The 26,865-nt window shown below is 40.3% G+C and overlaps 1 long non-coding RNA gene across 4 annotated transcripts; it reads right to left on the reverse strand.

The window, feature by feature from the left end:
• Window positions 1-7,233: 7,233 nt before the first annotated feature.
• Window positions 7,234-9,110, reverse strand: LOC119012724. Of its 4 annotated transcripts, none has more exons than XR_005072580.1 (3): window positions 9,076-9,110; window positions 8,813-8,876; window positions 7,234-7,468 (listed from the first exon to the last, which is right to left on the reverse strand). It is a non-coding gene; the product is annotated as an uncharacterized LOC119012724 (long non-coding RNA). The 4 variants fall into 4 exon arrangements; XR_005072579.1 differs by having other exon boundaries at window positions 9,032-9,109; XR_005072577.1 differs by having other exon boundaries at window positions 7,234-7,505; window positions 9,032-9,109.
• Window positions 9,111-26,865: the final 17,755 nt, after the last annotated feature.

Here is a 26,865-nt window from a genome sequence, read left to right on the forward strand (position 1 = left end):
AGGCTATGGCTACTTTGCATACTGTTAATATTCTGAATTATTTCAAGTTTCAAGTTTGCAAGATTGTTACAAAGTGCTGCATTATGTTTGTAGTTAGCACAAAACTGTACATTAGATCAGGCAAACTGTTAGAGGAACCTGGGGATTTAATATTGTGTGGGGCGCCAAATCACACAGAATACAAATTTCCACATACTGTTGCTTTAAAATGAATCGTCTGACGGATCAGAAAACAGACCCTCCCCCCCTCCTGCTGTTTTGCTCAGATGCTGTCACTAGAGCACCAGCTGGGAGAGTTTCTGTCACAAGCGTTCATGTCTTTACAGACAGGCTATGTTTATAAAGCCAGAGCAATTCTTTTTAACATTGATAAAATATATAATGGAGCAAATTGTATAATGTGAAAAGGAATACTTTCTGTGAGGTGAACCCATACAGAAATATCACCACTCTTGAGTTCCCCTTAGCTTTACAGAGCTCTGCAGCCTCTTTTGACAAATTGTTTAGTTTTTTTCTCATCCACATATTAAACCCATAGTGCAGTACCAAACCAAAGAGCACACAGTGTAATGAGCGCTGTCTAGCTGTGTGCTGGTTTTGCCTGGCCTGACGCTCACTTCCCCCAGGCCATCTCCTCCTCTCACTCCACAGACAGGCCATCCCTGAACCATCCACTAGATGCCCACAGACATTCATGCCAGTCCCGGTCACCTGGTGTCCCCTCGCTCCTGCAGCCTGCTCCCACTTTCCTCATCAACCCTGCAGATAGATACAACCCATTTCCACTTGTTTCCTGTCAGGTTGTTTTATGTGTCCTTCACGAAGCATTCCTGCCGCCTTGCCTGCCTTTTTGACCTACTGCCTGAACTTTAGACTCCCTCCTTTTTTGTTCGCTCCCAGACTGGTTCTGGTCTGCCTATCTTTGTTTGTCCGTTTGGTTTCCCGACTCCTGTCTGTCCATTCATGAGCCCTGCATTTGGGTCCAGCCCATGCTTTTTTTTTTTTTTTGGCCATTACAGACTGACAATTTTGTGTGTAGTTCCACCAGCTACACCACAACACGTTTCAGAAGTGTTCTGCTCAGTGAAGAATATGCACCAAGTCCATTACGGACGGAATCTCACAGATGTTTCGTTAAGCTGCACAGAGCAGATGGAGCCAGGCAGGAAGTCAAAATAAAACCAACAATTAAAACAGACAAAAAACTATATCTATGCACTCGTGGTAGAAGCATATAAATCAGGGAAACATGTTGAAATACACACAATCTGAACAATTCAATAGGCACAATGCCCTGCTTCTGAAATGCTATTGGTCAGATATGAAGCCACGTGGAGGATGTAACGGTGACCTCGCTTTGCACAAAGACCTCACTGTGTTGCTGGGGAAAGATAAAGATATAGATATACAGATAAAAGATATATTTCCCTCATGAGCTGATAAAGATAAAAGTCAAAGCAAAAAGTACAATACTGGACTTCGTTTGATCCCTCCCATTAAGCACGTAGTCATATATGTTAATAAATAATTCTAACAATAATCATATACACTATAATATAAGAAGTGCATGCATGCAAACATGCATCTCTACTTTTCCAGATAAACCTAAAGATTGTTCCTTGATGGAAAGGAGCAATCTGGAAAAGTAAAGATACTTTTATTGATAAACCAACTTTCCTACCTCAGTTAAGCAAAACATTTGGTTACAATATTTTGAATATCTTTGTCAATTTCAGTGTTTCCCCCGATAATATGCACAAACTAGGTGAATAGAAACCCATCTACTGTCCCACCCCCTTAGTTTTACATAGAAATCAGGATCTTCTGTCAGCCAGGCTCTTCTTCCCCTGCAGCTCTGTCCATTTGGCTCTGGATATAAGTGTTTTCCTTCAGATTAGGGGGACACAGAGGAGGATTTGGACAGGCACGCTGGACACTGAACTTGCAGCCCTAGCCTCTGCTCTGGAATCAAAGTGACACATGTCGTCCCAGGTTTTTCACCTGACATTTTTGTTGCCACTGTTGTCCAGCCTGTGTGACAGCCCCTCACACTAAAGTTAGCACTTCCCTGCAACCACCGACCCCTCTGCCCCCACCCACCAACCCAACTCTCCTTCTTTTCTTCATTGGAATTCAACACTAGTAGTAGTGTTTTATGGCTGTTGTTATTATAACATGGGACCCAATTCACTCTTGCAGGGTAAGCAACCTCTGACCTATCAAAAGACCACACTAACAACAGTGGGATTGGATTTGGATACATGTGTAATACTTTTTGTCTGTTCATGAAACCTTTCTGCAACAATGTTGAAATTTAGGCTCACCTTTCAACGATCTATAACAATACATTTTTCTCACTTTAAATTTTAAAATACAAAAATTCAAAATAGAAATCTAATGGAAACCTACACACTGAGGTGCTTTCCAGTCGGGGGCAGAATGAATATAGTTGAAATCAGTATGTAAATATGAACTCTGTCTTTAGTTACAGAAATGTTCTCAATAAAATATTTGATTTGATTTAGGTGTCATTTATTGATCATTAAAAAACAGAGGCTGTTTTATTGGCTCACTGATACTGATGAGATCAACTCCTGTGGTATAGAAATTGGGATTGGTATGACAATTTTTGGATCCTTTTGTAGTATCAAGGAAATTTGGTTGGTGCCATAAAAGTGTTGATATCCAGCCTTAGAAATAAACATTGCCAATTTTACATATCTCCACAATAAAGATCAACTGCCACTTATCTTGCGTATGTTGTTGCTAGCAAACGTCACAATGACTGCCCAGAGGAAACGAAAATTGGAAAAGAGATCTCAGTAGTGTCTCATCCATTTCTCCTAGACAACTATGAGATCTGTGTGAGACCAAAGCGAGGCTGTGGCTGACTTCTCCTGTTTCTCAGCTGTTTCTCCTGAGAAACAGGTGCAGAAAATCTCAACTTGGGCTCCCTGTAAGTTTCAAAGATCTCATCAAGCTCTCAGTGAAGTTTCAGAATGTCTCCCCAGTGCTGGAAAGGAGCAAGGTTTAAGCGGTAAAGTCTCAAGTCTCACCTATTGCTCCTAATGAATTTTAGGAGAAACAAATGAGAAATGTTTGAGACCAAAAAAGACTACAACAAGACTGAAATGAGAACTCTCATTGAGCTCCTTTACAGCTTCATAGCCGTAAAGGAGCAAGCTTTGAGCAGTAAAATGTTCCTCTTTGTGAGTCTATACATAAACATGTATACATCTTGCAAATAATTCAGTAGTGTATTTTTGAATTTGTATCTGGATTCATGTAAACAGCAATAACAAGATGGTGGTGAAATTATGATTATCATCCTCACATCAAAAGCTCGACATCAGGAAAACACTGTGTGATATATATCGAATGTGTGATACATATAGAATGTTAATTATGTATATATGTATATATATATATGTATATGTATATATATATATATATATATATATATATATATATATATATATATATATATATATATATATATATATATATATATATATATACATGCCACTTCAGCAAGGTAACCTTTGGACCTTTTTAGAAAAGCACTACTTGCTTTGAATGAACATGTTATGTGTTTGATGTTTGATGTTTAAATAAATCAGACAGAGCATCTTAAAATTCAAACATGTTAATTTGGTGTCAAAGATTCAAACGGACATTGAATGCACCATCTGTTACTTTATCATGGTTACTCATGGAACAATTTTTTCATATTCTGACATCAATCATTTGACACAGAGACTATTCTTCGCTTCTTCACCATTCAAGTAAACACCAAGCTCAGTGTCTTGTTATTTCTTAATTAAACAGTTCTGTCAAAACAGTTTTCTTTCCCTTTCAATTCCAAGTTTTTAAGCAACCTCAATTGTGTACCTTTGTGGTATGTTGATTACTTTTCTTGTCCAATACATACATGAGGACAGATATGTTTCCAACAGTTTCAGTTCAGTACCACTGTTGTGAAGCACTTTCACACCATGAATGTGCAAGGAACCTTAAAAAAGAAGGAAGGGTCATTACGTCACTGAATCTCACTTTCAGAGTCAGCTGTATGGGGGTCAATGGGGGGTGCACACATAGGTGAACAACTGATTTTTGTTATCGACATGTTTCTTCAGTTTTGTATAGGAAAGGTTCCTGTTCACAGTCTCATCAGTGGAAATCAGTTGGATTTCCCCCATTTGATCATAGCATTATCAGTCATTTGCAGGGGTGGGGGTTGGCGGGGAATCAGTGGTTGAGTTCCTCTCTGAAGTGTGTTATTTCATTTTCTGGATCAGAAGTCATATGATGTAGATATGTTGGATTTTGGTGTGTTTCTACCCTTCCTTGGTCATCTGTGGTTTCTGCAACTTACTTCTTTATAGTGAAGATTCCCAGGATCATCTGCTCTATAGTCTCCTGGTTGTTCTCAACATGTCCTACTAACAGATCAAATACTCCTACAGCCAGAACATTCACACAGGAGAAAAGAAGTCTCTTTTGCTAATTGACATCACTCTAGTGCTCAGATTACTGTTCCCACAGCCTGCATTTGGTGTAGCTTTTCTAGTTTTGAAGTTGTTATGGTATCTGTCATCAAAAATGTATATGAAATGGCTTTACAAAGTTAAATTTGAGAACCTAAGTAGCATAAACCATAATATACTGTATATGCCCACAAAATGCTGCAAATAATGCTGGATTTTTACAATGCAGTCATGGCAGTTACCCTTCTGTGTGTGCAGAGGGAAACATGGTTGTGTTAAATAATATGTCTGTCAACAAATGTCATGTTTGGATCCAAACCAACAGTTCATCCAAAAAGCTATTAAAAGCAAGCTAATATGCAATGGGAAAGAGGTTTATCATCTGAGTATGCTGCAGAAACTAATGAAAACACTAAATGGACACCTTGCATTCATCAAAAGAGCTTGATTCTGAAGAAAACGCTTAACGTACTTTAGCTTGAATGGGATTAGACATTAACATATGTCATGTTACTTAATTACTCCCACATGTTGGCTCAGTGCTGACAAATGAGATATCATATGTCAACATGAATTAATGAGAAATAAAGGTCAGAGTTGAGGCCAAACTCTTAAAACACACGTGACTTTGATTAGCAGGTCGCAGTGTTTGGCCGCATCTGTCACAAACAGTCAGGCTGTCAGGTCAATCACAGCTGGGCTTGTTTAGGTACAGTGTCACCTGCTCTATCATGGAAAGAAAAAAGACATATTTCAAGGGTTGGAGGTAGATGTTTTCTTACTGTTCAGAGGCTTTTACAAGTGATGAAATCTGCTTGAATCTCTCTCAGGATGATCACATCATCATACCAACCGAGATTCTCTTCATATTATACACTTTGTTTTAAAGCTGGTTCCCTCTGGAGCAACACCGGTCACAGATCCACCACCTGATCCTGATACACTTTATTTACACTTTATGAATGGCTGCACTCTGAAAACTGTCAAAAAGCTGTGATCGAGTCAGAAGACCCTGGCTTTAAACTTTAAACTTGAGCTAAATCAATTTTAAAAAGCACCATACATATGTTCAGTAAGTTGTTCAGGAGCACAAATCACAAATACCTTACCTTGTTTATTTTTCTTGGTTTGATTGGTGTAGTTCTACTTTGGGCATTTCTGTATATATTTCATCATAGGTTACAGCGTTGTTTAGCGCACTTAGTATTCATTTAAACAAGTCCGCTCTGTAAGGGGAAGTGCAGTCATTTGTCATGGCCTTTTGAATTCTGGCACTCTGGAATTGCGGTCAAGTTTAAAAGAAACCAACTTCCCACCTAATATAAAACACTATGGAGACACTTGATCCCAGCTCAGACCTTCTTGGCATGATCCTTCCTCTAGTCAAATGCCTGTGAGGGAGAGGAGAGTGAGGGACCAAGCTGAGCTCATCTGGTCCGTTACAATAGCACAGTGTGGTGCTGGTCTGATGGATGGTCGGCGCAGACAGAGGTAACATGTGGGGCCTCACTTGAGGGAAATGAACAGGGGTTGAGGCAGGGGACATGACTGAGTCAGGCTGCATTTCTGAACTCCGAGCCGTTTCCATCCATCCTCAGATTTCAGTGGTGCCTGTATCCTGTCAATTGTGCAGGCAGTGCTGGCAACAGCAGCGCCTGGTCAGCTTGATAGCATTTGACGTGTTACCAAATCCTCAGTTCTTATCAGATTAGATTTTGGGGTGGACTGCAGTAGCAAGTGATGTGTGTGCTGTGATTCTGACATGTAGAAGCAGCCAATTCTCCTCAAAGCTGCTCAGACCTCAGCCCATGGAGTCAAGGGGTGAACTCATGCTGGAAAAAATTAGGCTCCACAATGAATTCTCTTTCGGACGGAAATAACTTACTGGGTGAAAATCCCTCACGGGTGGCAAAAGCCTCTGCCCTTTGCCTGCGATGAAACCTGACAGGCTCATCTCAAAGAGGAAATGCATCCTGGCCACTCACATCACAGTAATGTCACAGGCTGGCCAGAGAAATGCCATAACAAAACAGAAATCTGTTCAAAAGGAACACTCTGCCTTCAACTTGACCTCCTGACATGTTTTTGGAATATATATATTCAGATTTATAAAGTGAGCTGTAGAATTTTTTTCACAAAAATGTAGAAAGAACTGTAAAACCTCTTGACGCACATTTCACAAAGGTGGCCATAGATCTTGTGATGGTCAAACAGAATCTGGAGTCTATACTCATCTTCGGTCCAACTTCTTCATTTTACTCTCAGCAGTGGATTAGTGCAGGCTGTTTATAGCAGATCAGCTTCCAAAATGGAAGAAAGAAAAATGATAAACAACTTGAGGAGTTGCAAATTATAAACCAAACAAAAACAGAACCCCCTTTAAGTTTTTGGCCCCCAGTACACAGCCACTGTGGCCTGATGTGTCGCCCACATCAACCGAACTCCTGCAAGAAGCTCCAACTCAAACTTGTTTCAACAGTAGCTCCAATTAATGGGGAAATTTTCCATGTTTTGTGTGGCTAATTCAGGATGCATTCTTCAGTATGGGGTGTCTTGAGAAAGCTTGGTTATTAGGGTTATTAGAGGTATTTGATTTCCTTCAGATCTTATAGTGGTGAGAAAAAAAAAACATTTTTCACAATAAAACCTGTGAAGACATGATGTAAAAGGAAAACTAATTGTGATGATTGTCTTGGGATTTGTGGGTGATTGTAGCTGGACCCAGAAGTGGAAACTAATACAGGGGGATGGTTTTAAAGGAATTTATTTCACAAGCTCCAGTGGTTGGGAGAGGCAGCTGGTGAGGGCTCGGGCTGTGGTTCAGCTGGTGCAGTACCGGGGCTCACAGAGGCGTCAGCAGTGGCTTAGGTGGAGACACTGGTGAGCAAGACATGGAGGGTCCAAGGTGGAGTAGAGCCTGGTGGCAGAGGGGCAGAAGGCTGGGTGGCATGAGGAGCTAGAGCTCAGAGGTTACACCAACACTGGAGAAGTCGACGAGAAACACAGTTCGACAGGAAGCTGAGCAAAGAAAACATGCATGCAAAAAGTCACTGATCCTAGCAGTTTAGCCATATCCCACATTGTGGAGTCAAACCTAATCTGGCAATGACTGGAGAGCAGACCAGAGAATTCAAGCTGTTGCTGATGATAAGATGAGCTACAGGTGTGTGAGGCAGGACTCTCTCTTGTTCAGCTCTGGCCTATGCATCCTCATAGCTAGGGCACAGATATTCAGCAAGTCCTTTCATAGTCCATAGAATGTGCTTTGAATTTAGTGGCTTTGCGTTTATTAATGACAATAAGCTTAAGTGTGTGTTTCCACTGTTATCTCTGGGATCCTGAAGAAGTTCTCTGGTACACCAAACCAGGAATAAACTTTCATGCAATGCACACATGCTGCTTCAGGGTGGTTGTTGGCGACAGTATACAACAAAAATTGCCCACACTAAAATTCACTGCTGCAGAAATCTATGCGTATCTGTTGGCATCGGAGGGGAATGTGAGCATATATATATATGTATATATATATAGATATATATATATATATATATAGATATAGATATAGATATATATATATATAGATATAGATATAGATATATATATATATAGATATAGATATAGATATAGATATATAGATATAGATATATATCGGATTTATTTATAGATAGATAGATGCCACATGTCACAGATTAAATGGGCACCAAAGGAACACTCTTAACTTTTGATGCTAAGCATAAAAATGCTTAGAAGTTTGTCCATCAAGTATATGAATGATAGATAAATAGATTCTAAGTTCAGAAAATGACATCACTTTATTGTAATGCAGCTTTAATGCCAGGAAAGAACACCGTTTATGCCTTACCATCATTTAACGATACCCAAATGTCTTGCATTTTCGAACATTTGCGGGTCCTCATAGAATAGGTTTACATACTTTAATTTTCAAAAAAACACATTATTGTTACATAGTGATGTGCAGAAGTTGCTCAACTCAAAGCCAGGCGCTTCAGGCAGTGCAGGAGCAGTGTTTTCTGCAGAGTAACTCCCTTTGACATAGACTTTAGGCTTTTTCATTTTGCACACCTTTCATATGCACATAAATGCTTCATAACATAATAAAGGAGAGGCAAAAACCTAAAAAGCAACATATGGGGGCATAGAGCATGGGGAGATATTCCACTAGTCAATCGATCATAGACGGCATCATTCTCTCAGACTTGTACATATAATAAAAAGGATTGTGGCTTTTATATACAAAATCCCAAGTAAGCTATAGTGAAAAAAATTAATACCCAAAGCCAAAAAATTGAAAAATCAATACCTACCCAATGAAAAATTACCCAAATATTCCTGTCCAGCCATAGGAATATGTAGGGGTGAACAATATATCTGTGAGATACACAATAGGGACATAATTTAATCTACAAAAATCTAGGGAGTACAATTTGAATTACTGAATATCAGTCTAAACATTTAGTAGTATCTCCCAGAGGGCTTCACTTGGTTTTTAACTTATTTCAAACAAGCCAAAAGATTCCCTTCACAGGTGGGAAAACTGCCTGTGACTCTCTGAAGGAAGCGGCCTGACCTTCTCTCCACAGCTGCTGAAAGAGAAAGCAAAATAAACCAGTGGAGTTAATGGGTATGCTGCAGAGTGCACGGGCTGTATATTTGGTCTTGTCAGGTGGGGCCATTTGATGCTGATTACATCTATCACAGTGAGCCAGTGCAATTACTCCCAAACATAAACATGTCAGCCAGTCCATTTGGCATTATAACTTAACAGAGTGTTTGATCCCAGTTATTGATTTTTCATCAAAGAAACTTCTACTCTTACCAATGATAATATCCACACAATGTACAAGTCTTATCTTTGGAAATAAAGAAATGGCTTTCACGCACTCCCATCAGTAATATGCAGGTGGGAGGACAAATCTTAATTGAACTACGTCAAAAATCACAGAAAGCTTTAAATTATTTTTTTTCAAAAGCACACAAACACAAAGTCAGCAGGTGATGAATGAGTGGGCCGGGGCCGGGCTCATCCATCACCTCACCGGTGCGCCTGGCAGCACCAACGTGACAGGAACGGTCAAATAACGTTTAGCACACTGGGAACCCTGTGTTTGGGGGGAGATTATTACTGTCACAGCTTTAATGGATTAGCTTGGACCAGCACAGGTTCAGCCAATGGGGCGTGAGCACTATGCATTAGCATAGCTATCAGAGGTCCAGCCAGGCAGCAGCAGGTCGGTGATTGACAGATGGAGGTGGCTGCCCAGCAGACATGTAGCCAGTCTAAGGCCAAACAGCGAGGAGCCAATTATGTGGGGAGAAACAGGGTCATTCATCATTCAGTTAGACACCTGTCCAGCCACACAAAGGAGACTTGAGAGCCTCTGCCAGCATCCCTAGACAGAGATGATGCTCATTAGATTGGACTGGGAGAAATAAAGCAAGCCCAGGGTTCACATTTAGAGCACACTTTACAATACAGATGATGGAAACGTGAGTTCTGCAAGTGCAAGTAGAGCTTTTCTTTCCTCCTTTCGTGTACCTCAGGAGGCAGAGCTAGGCGCTAACACCGCCGGGGGAGGGCCCCCCATACCCGCTAGTGCTTAAAGGTTTGTATGTGTGTTGTTGCTATTCTCTGGATGGAAAATCATTTAAAAGATGTTGTGTCACATATTGTTTAACATGATAAAAGTCTGTTTCAGATGAGAGGACTCACCCTCTTCTTTGGGGCAATCACAATGCCTGGATTTGTGAAGTACAGTTACACAAAAATACTGGAAACAGGAGAAACTGAGCAAACGTAGCAAAGTGCAAACCTGCCATTGTTTTTCTTTTCTGTGTGTAGATGAAAGACTGCACCAGGCTAACAGCTGTGTGAAGCTGTATGTTGGCACTGTCTGCTTAAAATAATGTCAGTGTGCTTTAGGGTACAATGGCAATAGTATTTTTCTCTTGACACAAAGTTTTCAACACAAGGTCCAAATCACTCCCAAGTGATTAAGAAGCTGACACGCAGCACCCATGAGATGTCGTTGATAGCTTCAGAACACGCTTAGCTGCCACTGAGGAAAGTTTTTTTTTTTTTTTCTTTTTTTGTCAAACAACAGTTGCCAAAGCTCACCTAATACACTGATGGTTAGCAGGTCATGTTCGCCATATTCACCATCCTAAAACATGCATGCTAATATTTGCTAATATAAGCAGTGATCACAGCAGAACGGTGGCAGATAGAAATTACAGCTGTTTTTCTTAAAAAAAAAAAAAAAATAGAAATAAAATAGAAATTAAAAAAACAAAACAACAGTGAGACACGTGATGGATAGATGTCATCATGCAAAATGGTTAAAAAATCTTTACAGGTCAAATTTTCACTCTTAAAAACTGCAGACAAATCCGATTTGTTTCTCAACTCAAATCTGAGAGACGGACTGTCAACACTGTTTTCTGTAAGTGATCTGATTTAGGGTCAGGTACTGGACCCTGTACTTTTACGGTTACCAACCAAATGAATTTGGTACTATGGAGTACATATTCACAAGTCAATCAATGCCAAATTTCATAAGCTGGGGGCACATCTTTACAGTAACAGAGGTTAGCATTGCTACTACGCTAAAAGTGCATTTACAAACAATTTGTTTTGATTCACACAATTAACACACTGTAAATTACATGTGTGTTTATATATACAGGCATGTACAGTATTTAATATGTTCTGGAAATGAATTTATAACTGTTGACTCCCCATTATTAACTCTATCTGCAACTGTGTCATCGGAATACTTTCTCTGTAGGATGAACACTGAAAAGTCTTTGACATCGCTTGTGGTCAGCAGGGGAAAATAAAATGAAAAATATGAGAGGGGCCCACCCACACAGGGGTTATGAAACATGATCCATGCACAGAGCTCCACAGGATCTTCCATGAATTATAATGCCATTTTCCAAATAATTGAGTGGTTAGAAGGCAGTGCTTTTATTTGCACGATACAGCGAGTGCGCTGTGCAGCTTATGTTACCATGGTGATATACCCTGCTAAGAAGTGAACAAGTTGTACTTACCTCGCTAACCAGAAATCTTGCTAAGTAGTACGGGTCTCTGCCGAAGCTAACACCGAAGCAGTTTTGAGTATTTTATTGTGTGTATACATCCAGAGCTCTTTCTCGCTATATGTGGACAATGCGGGTGCATAGGGCCCCCGCACCACTAGGAGGCCCCCTGAAGTTGTAAATCTGGCCTCAATATCTGAGGAGTGACCCCACGGAAAATGTGTGAAAAGTACCTGGCACTTTTTTTTTGTAGCACCTCCGCTGAGGCTCCAAGTGAGCCACGGCGATACGTACGCTTGCTGATTGGTCCGATCTGGTCTCTACCAGTCCGATCTGCTCTCCACTGGTCTCTGTCATGTCTGCTTTATCCTCGCTCAGTGAGAGCTGCTGTTCCGTCATAGACCTCCTCTGCTGTTAAATATTTGCCACAAGTTTTTTCATTTGCCTACATTCCTACAGTTTAGTTATGTTTTTGATGTATTACTTTGTTTTATTCAAAATAATCATAATAACACAAATTAAAGTCAATTTAAAGTAAACTATACTATATATGACCACAGAATATAGGTTAAGACCATATCATCAGTTAGGCACAAGTAGTCCACTTTGTAATACCTGCGAAATATACACAAACATATTCCTTCAGTATCACACAGTGTTCATCAGTTATTTATTTTCGTTTTATAACTCTAACAAGTACAATGTGTCGAACTGCTTAAAAGTGACAACTTTGAAATTGGGTGCGTGCTTTAAAGGGACACTGTGCTGTGTATTGCCAGGATGTTTATGTTTTTACAATTCAAAATAAGAATTTCTGAGGAACACTGCATAAATTTAATTTATTGACCAATAGAGGATCCCCATCTTGTATTATCATTTTCTATCAGTTCAATTTGTTTGATTGGGTCAATTTAAGATTTTAATTTGAGAGAGGTTTTTATGACTCTAACCTGTTTTCCTCTTAAAATGTAATAGATTGTTGCATCTTTGTGGATCACCTAAAGGGGTCAGGAATCTATCCATCGTAGTTTGACAAAGTAAGGGCCCCCAAACTGCATCTTGCATAGGGCCCCCAAAAAGACAGAAACAGACCTGTATACGTCTCTCTCTTTAGTCATCATGATCGCATCACAACTGTGCAGTCATGAAACCTCACAGGTATGCAGTTGAAATAAAAAAGAAGGACAAGTTCGAAGAAAGGACTGGTCTGACCAGTGGGGTCGGACTGTCAACATGATGATGGGCGTTGCCGACTGTGGTGAGCCAATCACAAGACGGTCTCTAGTTAATACTCTTTCTGTCCACTGAAAGCAATGAATCTCCAAGCTGCTGATCCCAAATGCTTGTGATAAACTGAAGCGGGATATGTTCCTTTATGGGTTGAGAAGATTAAACCTCATCACAAAGCTGAAAAGAGGCTACATATTTTTGAGAGATCTGTGGATTTCAAAGGACAACCACACTTCAAACATACGATGATCTTAAAGAATATGATGCATGGCTGTAGATTAAGCTCAGTTCAGGCGTCAGACAATGAGACCACAGCGATATTCAGTGTGCACTCATTTTAATTAGGAATGTATGCACTTTTTCTATTTGGTGGCATGTAATACATACTCTGAGCAAAAAATAAATGGTGTACATATAGTACAAATTACTGCAAGATATTCAGCCTCAATGCAGACTTACCTCTGAAAGTCACGCGAGGCACTTGATATTTCTCTGATATCAGCTAGAAATTGTCTGCGTCATTTTTGACTTTTGGAGACGTCTACATCAATTCCATTCTGTGATGGAGTGAGTGGAACACACACTACTTTACAAAAAACATTCGCAAAGTTTTGTTCGGTAATGAATTTATTGTAGGTCTTCAAAATCAAAATTGAAATTAGGTTTGTGTTAGTTTTACCTCATACACCGTTTGATACATTCATATACTCGATGGACAAACGTCTAAGCATTTTTATGTTTAGCATTATTGGCTCAAAAGTTAAGAGTGTTCCTTTGGTGCCCATTTAATCTGTGACATGTGGCATGAAGGTGTAACACTAACTACTTTTTTATCAATTGTGTTTGAATCGTTGTTATACCATGGTTGCATTGTTAATGAACAAGGATTCCGAAGTTTGACTATTAAAAGTAGTGGTGTGTTTGTCAGGCTCCCTCCACTGATCACACACCATAAAACCCCCTATATAACGCTGAAATTAACAAACGCTTGACATTTGCTCCACGTCCAATTACTCAATATCCAAGGCTGAGCACATGTTTAATCAACATTCATATGCCCTGGGGATGGAGAGGGAGCTATCTGCTCCACCACCCCGGCCACATTAGGCCTGCTCCCCTGGGCCCTCTTGGCAGGCATTGCTGTTTACCTTTTCCCAAACTCCAGTGGACACATTGTCATCCCTCCTCCTCTTGTGTGCTGCAGTGCACATGACGGTGCCAAATCAACCACATGGGGGAACGCTGCTTGGAGAGCAGCAGATCGATCTTCCCTCCGCAAATGGATCAAGAACACTAAGAAAACCCATCCCTCGCCACTATCATGCTCTGACGGAGTTCAGCCAGCAACCGTTTAGGGTCAAGAGCAGGTTGGATGTAGCAGGGGGACATGTGCTGTTCGGCACTTCCAGAGCGATGGAGTCCTGAAAGGAGTCAGCTCTTATTTTTCTTAGATTATAAATGGACTTCACTTATGTAGTAGTCTTGTACCATAATGGACAAAGCACTTTAAAACTGGTCTAATTCACCCATTAACACACACACACACACACACACACACACACACACACTGAAAGAGCTGCCATGCAAGATGTTGGCCTTTCAATCTGGAGCAACTCAGGGCTCAGACACAACAAACTGACATCAAACAATGAGTAGCGATGATGGTCAAATGTTGCATTGCCTCACCTCTACTGATTCAACATGCAGTTCAGGGACACAGGGCAAAAAACTAGGGCCACGCATGGCTACCAACAGCCTGACACTGGCTGACCTGGTCAATTTGTCATGGCCCAATGTCTCACCCCAAGACACTTTGGCATGTGTACACGATGAGCGAGGAATCGAATCACCAATCCAGAGATAGTTGAATAAGCTCCTTAACCGTCTGAGCATATAGATATTTATTTTGTTAAAAGTAGAGGTGAGGAGGAGAATAGAAATAGAAGAGGAATAGAAATTGGTAAGAGGTTCAGAAAAAATTTAATTAAAAATCCTAGCTATGGGTTAAGATTACTGTGTGTGTGTGTGCGCATGAGTGTGTGTGTGAGTGTGAGTGATAGCAGCATGAAGACTTGGTTCTCCTCACAGCAGGGGATGTGTGCAGGCGGATGACCCCACAGCATCTGGGATGTGCTGGACGCATGCATGAGAGATTTACAAATATGCATGAATGGTAATGAGCTCTTCACACATGCAGCAGCAGTGACTGCTCCAGCCTCACTGAAACACACTCAGCCACAGACTAAGTGACAAGTATATATAAGTGAAAGTAGATTTATGAATATATATTTTTATCTATGTGATTTATTAAATGTTGTCTAGGGCCTTGGTGTTCAGCAGGAGTTCCGCTTTGCAAGGGGGTCCACTGAGTTAGTGCAGGGGAGCTCAATTTAAAAGTTTTATTTTTTTCAAAAATGTAAATATGGTTGAAAATAGAAATGAACATGAATCCAACATATTGGCAAGGATGATTATGTGAAAACACATGGCACTATAAGTGGCCCTATGTGTAGTTGTTGTGATATTGATATCTGATAGACAACACAAGTTTACAAGTATAAGTTTGAAGTGGTGGGTCACTGCTGTGTCTGTCTATCAAAGCATCCTTTGCAAGAAAGGTATATACTGTTGTTCAGTATGATCCACAACAAGTCATATTTTAAATTCCAATCAGAAAATGTACCAAATGCATCATAACAAAAAGCTATAAAGTTAGCTAGATAGTTAACTAGCTTTGATATATTCGCTGATCAATTATATTACAGAGGGAGAAAATGTAACCTCTAGCAACACTACATTTATTTGAGCGAAAGTTACTGGTTAAGTCTTGTAAATGAACATGCAGTGATGAAATATTCTGAAAACCAAACAAATGACTCCACTGAAAGAAAGAAACTCCAGAGCCCTCATTATCAACACTTTGTAGAGATACTTCTACAGTGCTGTGAAAAATGATTTGCAACCTTACAGGTTTCTTTTGTTTTTAATATCAGCAGGCAAAGATAACCTGAGAAAATACAAAATGCAGTTTTTAAATGATTGTTTCAGTTATTAAGGGAAAAGGGCTATCCAAACCAACCTGGCCCTATGTGAAAAAGTAATTTCCCCCTAAACCTAATAACTGGTTGTGCCAGCCATGGCGGCAACAACTGCAATCAAGCATTTGCGATAACATGCAATGAGTCTTTCACGTCGCTGTGGAGTAATATTGGCCACTCTTCTTTACAGAATTGTTTTAATTCAGCCACATTGGAGGGTTTTCGAGCATGAACAGCCTGTTTAAGGTCATACCATAGCACATCAATTGGATTTAAGGCCGGATGTTGACCAGGCCACTCCAAAACCTTCATTTAGTTTTTTTTTGAGCCATTCAGAGGTGGTCTTGCTGGTGTGCTCATCGGTTGGTTCATTGTCCTGCTGCATAACCCATAAGTGCGCTTCAGCTTGAGGTCACAAACTGATGGCCAGACATTCTCCTTCAGGATTTTCTGGTAGACAGCAGAATTCGTGGTTCCATAAATTATTGCAAGTCATCAGGGTCCAGACGCAGCCCCAGTCCATCACACTACCACCACCACATTTGACTGTCGGTATGATGTTCTTTTTCTGAAATTCTGTCTTAGTTTTACACAAGATTTAACCAGACGTACACCTTCCTAAAAGGTCCACTTTTGTCTCGTCTGCATACAGAATATTTTCCCAAAAGCCTTGGGGATCATCAAGATGTTTTATGGCAAATGTTAGACAGGCCTTTGTGTTCTTTTTGGTCAGCAGTGGTTTTTGCCTTGGAACTCTCCCATGGATGTCATTTTTGCTCCATCTCTTTCTTATTGTTGAATCATGAACACTGACCAAGTGAGGCCTGCAATGCACTGTGGTTCGCTGGACCCCCAAAGCCTTAGAAATGGCTTTAGAACCCTTTCCAGACCGATAGATGACAATGACGATGATGTTTCTCATCTGTTATTGAATTTCCTTGGACCGGGCATGATTTGTTGCTTTTTGAGGTCTTTTAGCTTTATAAGTGATTCTTTATTCTATAGGTCTGGCAGTAATCATGTCTGGGTGGAGTTAGTGAAATTGAACTCAGCTTTCCCAAAAAATGTGGTTGATCACAGTTAATTCATGATTTAACAAAAAATAAATGAATAAATAACAATCTATTTTTTCCGATAGGGCCAGATTGGTTTGGATTTCCATTTTTTCATCAAACAAACAGAATGTGTTTGATGATCTGAAACATTTAAGGGTGGCAAGAAAGCAAAAAACAAAGAAATCTGGAAGGGGCAAATAATTTTTTACAGCACTGTGTATTCTTTCTAATAAATAATATTCAGATGAGAACAAAAAAAAAAGTCACTTACCAAATATGCACACACCAGTCATACACACACCTGCATGTAATCAGTGTTGCTAAATCCCACATGCCCCTAATTTAGCATACGTGGTAACAAAGAGTCCCCTTCCTGATCCATCTCCATCTCGAACCTCGTGCTGGAACATGTAGCGTACAAAACACCCGAGGATGGACCAGACTAGGATGTACATAGGAATGGCTTACACATGTTTAGTTTCTTGCTCAAAAATAAATGCAATACATTTCACCATGTCTGCTTTGGGATGATTTACCTACTCAGAAGACACCAAACAGCAAAACAACAAAACAGATCAGTCTCTGAAAACCTGGCCCCTGTGGAGCACATGGTTTAATAAATCTTCCATCAGTGTGAGATGAGCAGTGTTACATTTTCAAACAGCTGTCACCGATAACATGTTATAGATTTTGACACCAATTAGGATGGTGTGTGTTATTAACAGGACAAAATCACTCATTGAGTAATTATTAATCAAAGAAAATACAGACGTATGAGGATGTTGAGATTGTTAAATTGTTAAATGTATGCTGTTACACTTGCAATGCTTTTTCAATGTTCTGAAACAAGATATTGTATTAGCTATGCTTATATTCACACACATTCTTAAGCTCGAGTACTTGTTGATACAGTTTCACACGTACATGCCCATTAATACATTTGTGATGATAAATGAAGGCCCTGGAGTGCAGTAGAGACCAATCGCAGCGTTCAGTTAAGTCTCCAGGCATTTTTTATTATCCTGGACTGTCTTGTTAGTGTTGTCTGGATCTCAACCAGCCTGTTCCAAAAGTCTCTGGTCTCCACTGTAAGCGTGTTGACTTGAAGAGAAAAGCTTGACACACTTCTTACACAGAATCTCTAGTAAAACATACCAGATAGTTCACACAAGCTCAGCAAATCTGCAATTTCAACTGTTTCCATTTGGTCTCATTTCTTTAATCAAAGAAGAAAATCAAAAACAGATCATGTCTACTGGTGAAAGGATTACTGTGTAGTTTTATAAGAGAAATTCAAACTCAAAATTCAAAATTGTAATATTTACAATATTAATGAGGTAATGATGCAAACTCAGATATATGTATTTTTTAAGTGAACAAACAAGCTGTTCTCAAAGGAAAACAAGGTCCCAGAAGTTAGAAAGATGGCAGGGTCCGCCACATGTAAACAAAGTAAAACAGTCATGTAATTGAAAAGTCATGACGTTTGTTTTGTTTGTTTATTTAGTTTGTTTAGGCAGAAAAAATCCACCAGTGCAGATCTGTCTCTTCCTATTAACATTTACTCCTAAATTACAGCGTGCTCCTTTAAATAAATATGAACGCCAACAGCAGAAACAAAACAGCAGGTGAACATGGAAATAATGAGAAGGCTTTGACCGTTTTGACGTCCATGAGGCGAATATACATCAGAAGCCACAGTGGTAGCCGCTAATGCGTGTACAGTTATTTCAGTTAATTCGGTTGTTGCATAGATAAAGCTAACATTATCTTTCAAATGCTATCAAAATGCTCGTCAAAGCTAGCTATTAGCTTTAATTCCATTTAAATCATGTATTCACACACAGAATACAGACAGATGTAGGACAGAGCAGAGCAGAACGTGCGCTGTGTAAGAATTGCCAGATTGCTGATCAAACGGAGGATTACATCTGTATGTATGTGTGGTGCGAGTATAAGTGGATGTGTCAGGGAATGATGGATGACCAGGGGAACGCGCTGCATCCCTGCAGTCTCACACAACTGGCCCAATCCCCCCATCTATCTGAGCCTGCCTTGGCTACCTCATCCGTCAGGGAAAAGCCATTTTCTGTGCAACGGAGCATGGTGCTTAAGGTTATTCCATTTCTTTATTACAAACCAGGATGTGATTCTCCCAATATACTGTACACCAGTCCTGCTGCTTCATAATACACCTTTAAACCAGCTCTGAGTTTTTAGTTGTTGTTTTTTTTTTTTCCCCCCTTTCTGTCTCACTGGCCGTTATGGCTGAATGATATTCTTAGAAGGAACACACAGATTGAAGTCAGATATCTCTCAATGGATTTAGGAAAACCAACATCTCTCCTTCACCATTCACACTCACCTCAGTTAATGTGAAAGAAAGTGATGCCGGTATTTACGTGTCAGGGTATATGTTGTGTCTCTGATCTGTGTGGGGTCAATATGAGAGGGGTCATGTTTGGAGACGGTGCTGTGCTCGGGGAAGCCACACAGGGAGACAAAGACAGGGCCACCGTCATCATTAATCTTAGTCAGTGTGCAAGGCTGGCCCAATCTGCATGACCAGGGCAGTGACAAATGCCACTATTGGACTGGGGCGTCGCATCTCCCTGGCTTCATTTCCCGTTAATGTCACATCCATCACAGCCGGCCCTGTCCTGCCATGTCGGAGGAGATGAGACTGGTCATGGGTAAGAATTAATTGAAAGGACAAGAGTGAGTTGAAAGGGTGGAGCCAGAGTCTGGGTGCAAGGAGGGATCCCCAACTTGCAGCGCAGGGAAGTTTTATGGGTGTTCGCTGGGAGAAATCCACTCGGAAATGGTTTTAAAAGATGAGCTCTTCTACTGTCAGTCTTAGTTGGTGTTGGGAATGGCAGAGATATCTTGAATAGAACAATAAGTTATCCGAGTATTGCGGGGTTAGGGTTATTAAGACTGATTATATGGTTGTAAAGTAATGAGATCGCTCTAACTGATAAAACATCTTTGTGTGTCATTTACTCTGGAATGGATTCAGTTCAGGCAGCACTCAGTGACGTACTACTGCCCTCTGGTGATACAGGCTGCCTTGTTACGTGAGACCCAGCACTGTGTCTCCATTACTGCAGTGATAGCACAATAAAGGACAATATGAGTCGATAACTCCAGCATATCCACAGCAATACAGGGAAATTAGAAGAATTATTATCCAATGTACCACTGATATGTAAACTCAGGCTACAAGGACAAAATGACCTTTAAGTTTTTAATTACTATTTATGTTTTGTTTGTCAAACTTAGATACTCCGTTATGTGGTTATAAATAAACATCAAAATATGGTTTTAAATGATTTAAACCTCTACACATGCGTACAATTTCACAACACCAACTTCTTTACGGCTCAATTCAAAGTGCATCCATTAGTTCAAACTGTTGTAAATCTCTCAACTGTCAACATGTCATTGCCACACCGTGACTGGCTGAAATTATAGGGCACGGCAATGCAACTTTATTCATGTAGCACAGTTCAAACACAGCGGAACTCAAAGTGCTTTACAAGGGCATAAAATTACATTCAAACAAAACGTTAAAACAAGTTAAGAAAATGATCATGAGGGCTATGAGTTATGATATTGTTATATGGTGATATGACATAAGTGTTGTCTTTGCCTGGTTTTAAAGGCAGTTGTGTGTAACCTGTAATATTTCTGCTCACGTGCTCTGCAGAAAATATCCTAAAGGGGAAATGTTGTGCTCACATTCAGGTTAATACTTTTTTCAGTTACTACTAGAGTATTTTCATGCTCTGATATATATATATATATATATATATATATATATATATATATATATATATATATATAAAATAAAGAAGCCTTCTCATACTGTCCTGTGCCTCACCCAGTGGTTAATTTGTAAATGAGAAGGTCGAGGGACACAGATGGCTAGGCCTAGGGGCTAGCAGTTCCAAAAACTAAACACGTTGTTACAAACTGAGCATTATCGGTATTTATTGGCATTCGTTAATCAGAGCATCGTCAAAATTAGCAGGGAGAGGTTACAGCTGATTAACGTTTAGGTTTGCACTGCTGTCTTTCCCCTCTCTCTTGCTCTCTGTTGCTCTCTCTCTCTCTCTCTCTCTCTCTCTCTCTCTCTCTCTCTCTCTCTCTCCTGCCATGCCTCTGGACGGCTACAATGGGGGGAAATGGAATTAGGGCCAAAAGAGCAACTACAAAAACCAGTGAGCCAAGACTAAGTCTGTCTGTCTGTCTGTCTGATCGAACACCTTCAGTCCATTTCAATACGGACAGCATCGTACCTCACATAGGCTACACATCTTGAGTCAGTCTTACTCATTTTGTTATATTACAGCATAAACAGCCACTTTAAGTGGTAGTGCTATGGGCAAATTAGCAGTAGCATCAATATTGATATTTTTAAAACACTATGAATGCACACAACATGAAACTTTGCTCGTAGTATCACCAGGGTCTCTACACATGAACACGAGCATTGAGAACATTGTTTGTGTACACAGAGTTTACTAAAAAGAGAGTTTTTGAACAACTCACATTAGCACTAGCTTGTTCTGCTCGCAGCCATCATGGCAGCCCAGAGGAATCAAACTCAGAATGCAATGTAAGTTACCTTATGTAACATGGAGGAGAGTTAAGGTGGACCGCTACGGTCTTCCAGCAACAACTATCATATGTGACTTTTCCGGCTTTTGATTTTAGTATTGTTTCTTATATGAGGCTCCTTTTTCAACGTCAAGGTCAGTATTGTTTTTCGCTACAGACAAAACAATGAATTATCCAGGCATTTAAATGGAACTAAGCTTTAAGAGGGGTCCACCTTAACTCTTGTCCATGTTATATTGCATTCGTAAATCGACACTTCTCACTGACAGGACGGCGGCTAACGGAACAAGCTACTGCTAACGTGAGTTGTTCAAAAACTTTCTTTTTAGTAAACTCTGTGTACACAAACAATGTTCTCAATTCTCGTGTTCATCTGTAGAGACCCTGGTGATATTACGAGCAAAGTTTTGTGTTGTGTCAAACCTTAGTGTTTCAAAAATAGCCATTTTGATGCTACTGCTAATTTGCTCCTAGCACCCCCATTTAAAGTTTAGTTTGACCCAAAAATTATAATACAGTACATCTTAAAAGTGCCTCTTTCATCATAATTATGCCTTTACACAAAGGTTTGACTCAGGTACACTCATAAAAAAAGTATAGATTCCATTTTGGCAAGAGTTTCACTTTAAGCCCTGGCTGCACCAACTCTATTCTCTCTGGATCTGAAACACTCTGTTTTAGCTGCCGTCTCTTTAATGAACTGTCTGAGCCAGTGATGCTCGCCATGTTCGGTGTCAGCTCTCCTGCTGTTTTTAGCTTCCAGCTAGCTGCACTTCTAAAGTAAATCTCATCATGAGCCATTTCTAAACAAAAAACTTCACCAACTGACATGTTTTAGAGGGAATATGATCCATATTAGCCTCACTGCCCAGCTGGCCACTAAAATTTCAACTCTTTCAGCTGCAATGATCTTTGTTTGGTATTAGCTTCAATTTGTCTTCCCCCCCTTCGCCAGTGACTGCTAGACTAATCAAAATTGTTGAAACACGGTTGCCAAAAATCATGCAGTTTGACCATTTCTGTCTCTTGAAGCTATGTCAATGCAAGTGGTTCTACAATCAGTAGCAACATATGCACTAATGGTTCGAATCCCACAGCAGAACAAGCCTCATAAAAAGATAAAGCTGATGCTAGCTGTGCTAGGGCTGCAGTACAAATTTTAAAAAGCAACATTTAAAACTGGCATCAAACCTACTACTTGTTACTTAGCTTCAAATGATGCTGTACGTTCACAGTTTGTCTTTACTGTCCCTCAGCATTACAACATTAGCCAGACATCGCTTGGGAGTGGGAAGAACCACATTAGCCGAGCAACTGCTTCAACAAACTGACCTTATTTCATAGTTTGTGGGTTAGTAAGCACTCAAAGTTCCCAAATGGATGTTCACAGGGAACTGAAAATATGAGTACCTGTCCTTGAATGTCTGTCGACTGACTGCACTTGGTTTTACCTCACGCTCTCTCTCTTTCTCTTTCTCTCTCTTTATCTCTCTCTCTCTCTCCCTCTCCTTTCCTCAATCATGGGCATGTCTGTCATGAGTTGTAAGTGGATATGCAATTTTCTCTGGCACGTGGGAAAAAAGACAAAGTGATGCCAGTTTGTTGCAGTGGCCTGGACATCAAGCAGTGAAATCAAGAAAACACTTCCAAAAAGTGCACTTCTTCAAGTGGCCAACGATGTGGGGCATTATAGAAACATCATGACCTTGTTGTGACAATGGATTTAAACCAGAATGGTTATGTACAGTAGAGACAAACAGTAAACGAAACAACAGCACATCCTCTCTGCAATAACAGGCTGAGCAGGGATGTCTGAGAAATGGGTGAACTGCCAGTGAGCAAAGCAGAAGATGAAGTTCAGCACAATGCAGGATGATGCTCTGGCCAATTCCTAAAAAACAACTCGCCCCTACTACTTAGCCCTATTGGTCTATTTGTGCATTCATGCTAGATAAAGGCAGCTCTCTACAGAGAGCACACCCCGTCCGGTAGACCCAATGGGATCTTATTTTAGAAAAAGTATGTACAATAGTTACCAGCGAGAGACAGATAATTGTTTGATCCCATATGAATTGTGCCATAAAGCATACATATGATATTTGTCAATTTAAAAGATAATGTTCCAATTTAAGAAATTGTCATAAGCCATTTGTCATAAAACTAAAAATGTATAGACAGTCATTAAGTGACTCACCTTTCTGCAGCTGTCAATAAAACCAGACTTGTTGTGATTTTGACCTTTTTTAATACTTGGATATTATTGAAATATTTAAGTGATACATTTTGTGTTGTGGACATAAAATTGACAGCTTCCGTCAGACTGTCTTCTAGCAACAGATATATCAAAAGCACAGTCTACTGCCAGACACTGACATGTGTAGGACCTGAATGGAATTGACACGCTAACCCTGTGACAAATGGGAATAATGCTTCAATCATCACACGCATTGCAGCAGAGAGAGGTGAGCGATGCCTCTGAATGCAAGTGGACGGAGGCCCCAGCCAGAGGAGAGGGCTGAGCAGCCTGACAGTCCGATAACAGGCCACTTCTGAATGATTCAATCAGGCAGCTCACCCCCTCAGCCAAGTGCCAAGACGTGCCCATCCCTGTGTGTTACACCGATTAGCTGCACATGCATGATGAGGGATGAAGGAATTTGTCATCATTTGCATCATTCCACAGAGATGGAGCCGTAGCCAGTGATGAGTCCAGGGCTTGTCATGTCCCACGGGCACTTTGCAGAGGGAGTGTAGAAGGATTTTTTTTTTTTTTTTTTCATTTCTCCATCGCAAACAAAAATCTCACTTTCAATTTGTCAGGACAGAAACATAAGAACGGAGATGACTGCTATTCCATCAGGATGGCTTTCTCACCATTTGTGTCACTACACAGTATTTTGGGTTTATTTAAATACCCAGATTAATTCATCTTAGTGTTGTTTATGAGAGGGAACAGCACGCTGTAATGATAGAATGTCATATTGCTGTGATGTAGTTTGAAAAAAAATCCCATTTAATGAATTTTATCATAAAAACCACTCAAGAACACAACTGTATGAAAATGTTTCAGAATCAGTAAATTCTAAAAGTGCCACATAAAGATGGATTTATTCATCTATGTGGTGTATTACTGTGAAGGTTTCACTATTAGCTGCACGTCATGCTGTACTCATCAGAAAGACAAAATAGGTTGACTGCAAAGCAGCTCATTGCAACCCATATTTACGTTTTCTGCTAGGCAGTGACCTCCGGTGGCCATAGTTATTATCACCGCAGCAAAGAAGGAAGTCATGCTAAGGAAGAAAGAGCACCAAAGTCCACATGCAGAGGAGAGCGGGGGCCAGGTGATTTGGTTAAACATACACAGGACTTTAAGAGACCGCTATTTGTGTCCAGTTTTACATAGTTAAGGGTTGTAATGTACATAATGTACCTATACATTTCATATGTTACATAATTTAACTGTACATACGTATTGTTGGTACTTTTCATGACTGATGCATCCTAAGTGTTGTTCTTTTTCTAACCCAAACTACAATGTTATCCTCAGCCTAACCAACCTGTGACAGTATGATGGAGGCACCCCTGTCAGTGGCAAGATGTGACGGCCATGTTGTTTTTGGGATCACTGGCAACTAGAGGTAAGATCGGGCCTAAAAAATCCAGCCCGACCCGACCCAGGCCCGCGGGTATTAAAGCCGGTCCCAGCCCGAGCCCGACCAATTAACTTGATTTGCAGGCCCGAGCCCGAAGCAAACCCGAAATTTCATATTTTATTTGTGAGGACTCGGGAGGAGGAGGGGTGATTTATGATAACAAATTAAAGCCTGTCTTTTGTAACAAAATCTAAGTTAAACAAGACTGTATAAACACTTACATCTTTTATATTTCTGTGTCTGCAGAGGTTACATTAACCGACAATTTTCCATCATTGACGGATTTTTTTGAGTTGACGGGAAAAATTCAAGGCCGTCCGTCATTTTGACGGGTTGAAAATTGGGCCATAAACCACAGCAGCAGTACGTCCTTAAAGGAGTACGCCACCCCCAGGTGAAATTGAGTCACTCCCCGCAGTCCCTAGAGTTGGATGAGTGAGCCAAAGCGTTTTTTAGCCGACCCAGCCATTGTCCTAATCTAGAAACGCCGCAGTTAGCTTTAGCTTAGCGTAGTCGCTGTAATCCGGAGTGTCCAGCTAGCATGTTGTTGCAAAAGTGAATCAAATAACTCAAGATTTTTTGTAATTATTTCTCGTGACCTATACATTCATATCGAGTACACATATAAATGCAAATTAACACGAAGGGATTTACTAGACCAATTTATATCTGGAACTATTTGCGGCCACAACACAGGCAAAGCACTGCTACCACGCGCAAAGACACCACTCGGCATCTGAAAAGCCTCAACTTCCGTCAATACACCAGCGTGGCTACTAAGTTCTCTGCCTCTAGGAAACGACAATGCGGGCTCAGACTCGGGCTTGGGCTTAAGATCTTACCTCTACTGGCAACAACCTATTGAGTCGTTTCGATATGAGGATGCAATGGACGTCTATGTAGATGCTATGAGAAGAACATGATAACTGTGATTGGTCGGCTTTTGCTTTTTGTGTTTTCTCCTTCACTTTTCCAATGGCAGTGGAGATAGTTGATAGTGGAGAAAACAATACAGAGGCTCTCAACAGCTCAACACCGCTGTCCTGTTCAGTAACACACACTTACAGTAAGCAACCTCATGTATGGGTTGAAGTGATTTCTTTTTGTTAGATATATTAGAAATTATAGTACATTTAAGGAAAGAGACAATGCTTGGACAAAACTGGACACCTAGTGAGACAGAGAGAGAGAGAGAGAGCATTTTGTGGGCACAAATGCTGCCCTAGGCGGCTGCCCATAATGCCCAAATGAGGAACCAGCCCTGATGGAGAGAGAGAGATACAGCAAGAGAGCAAGAGAGAGAGGATAGAGAGAGAGACAAAGGGAGAGGGAGAAAGAGGTGAGTTGATAATATGATGACGATGATGAAGAAGAATATGTGTTAATGAAGAATCGAGAAGAAAAAAATCTTCATTGTGCCTAAACTCTTTTTTGTTTTCATGACTGAATAAACTGAATGAACAAACTGACCTTAAAGGACAGTACAGTTTATACTGTTTTACTTTGTTTGTATGTGGCGGACCGTGCCAACTTTCTAGCATCAAACAGGGTTCTGAGACATTATTTTCCTCAGAAAACAGCTTGTTTATTCACTAATGGATATCTCTGTAACCCTGTGGAGACAGCGTGCTGGATTGTACAGATTTCCTTCTGTTTTTAAAGGAGATGCATTTTCTTTCAATTAGGTGTGCTTTTGTAGTTTTACCACAAGGTG

This window comes from Acanthopagrus latus, chromosome 22 (assembly GCF_904848185.1).
Source record: "Acanthopagrus latus isolate v.2019 chromosome 22, fAcaLat1.1, whole genome shotgun sequence".
In the NCBI taxonomy this organism is placed as follows: Eukaryota; Metazoa; Chordata; class Actinopteri; order Spariformes; family Sparidae; genus Acanthopagrus; species Acanthopagrus latus.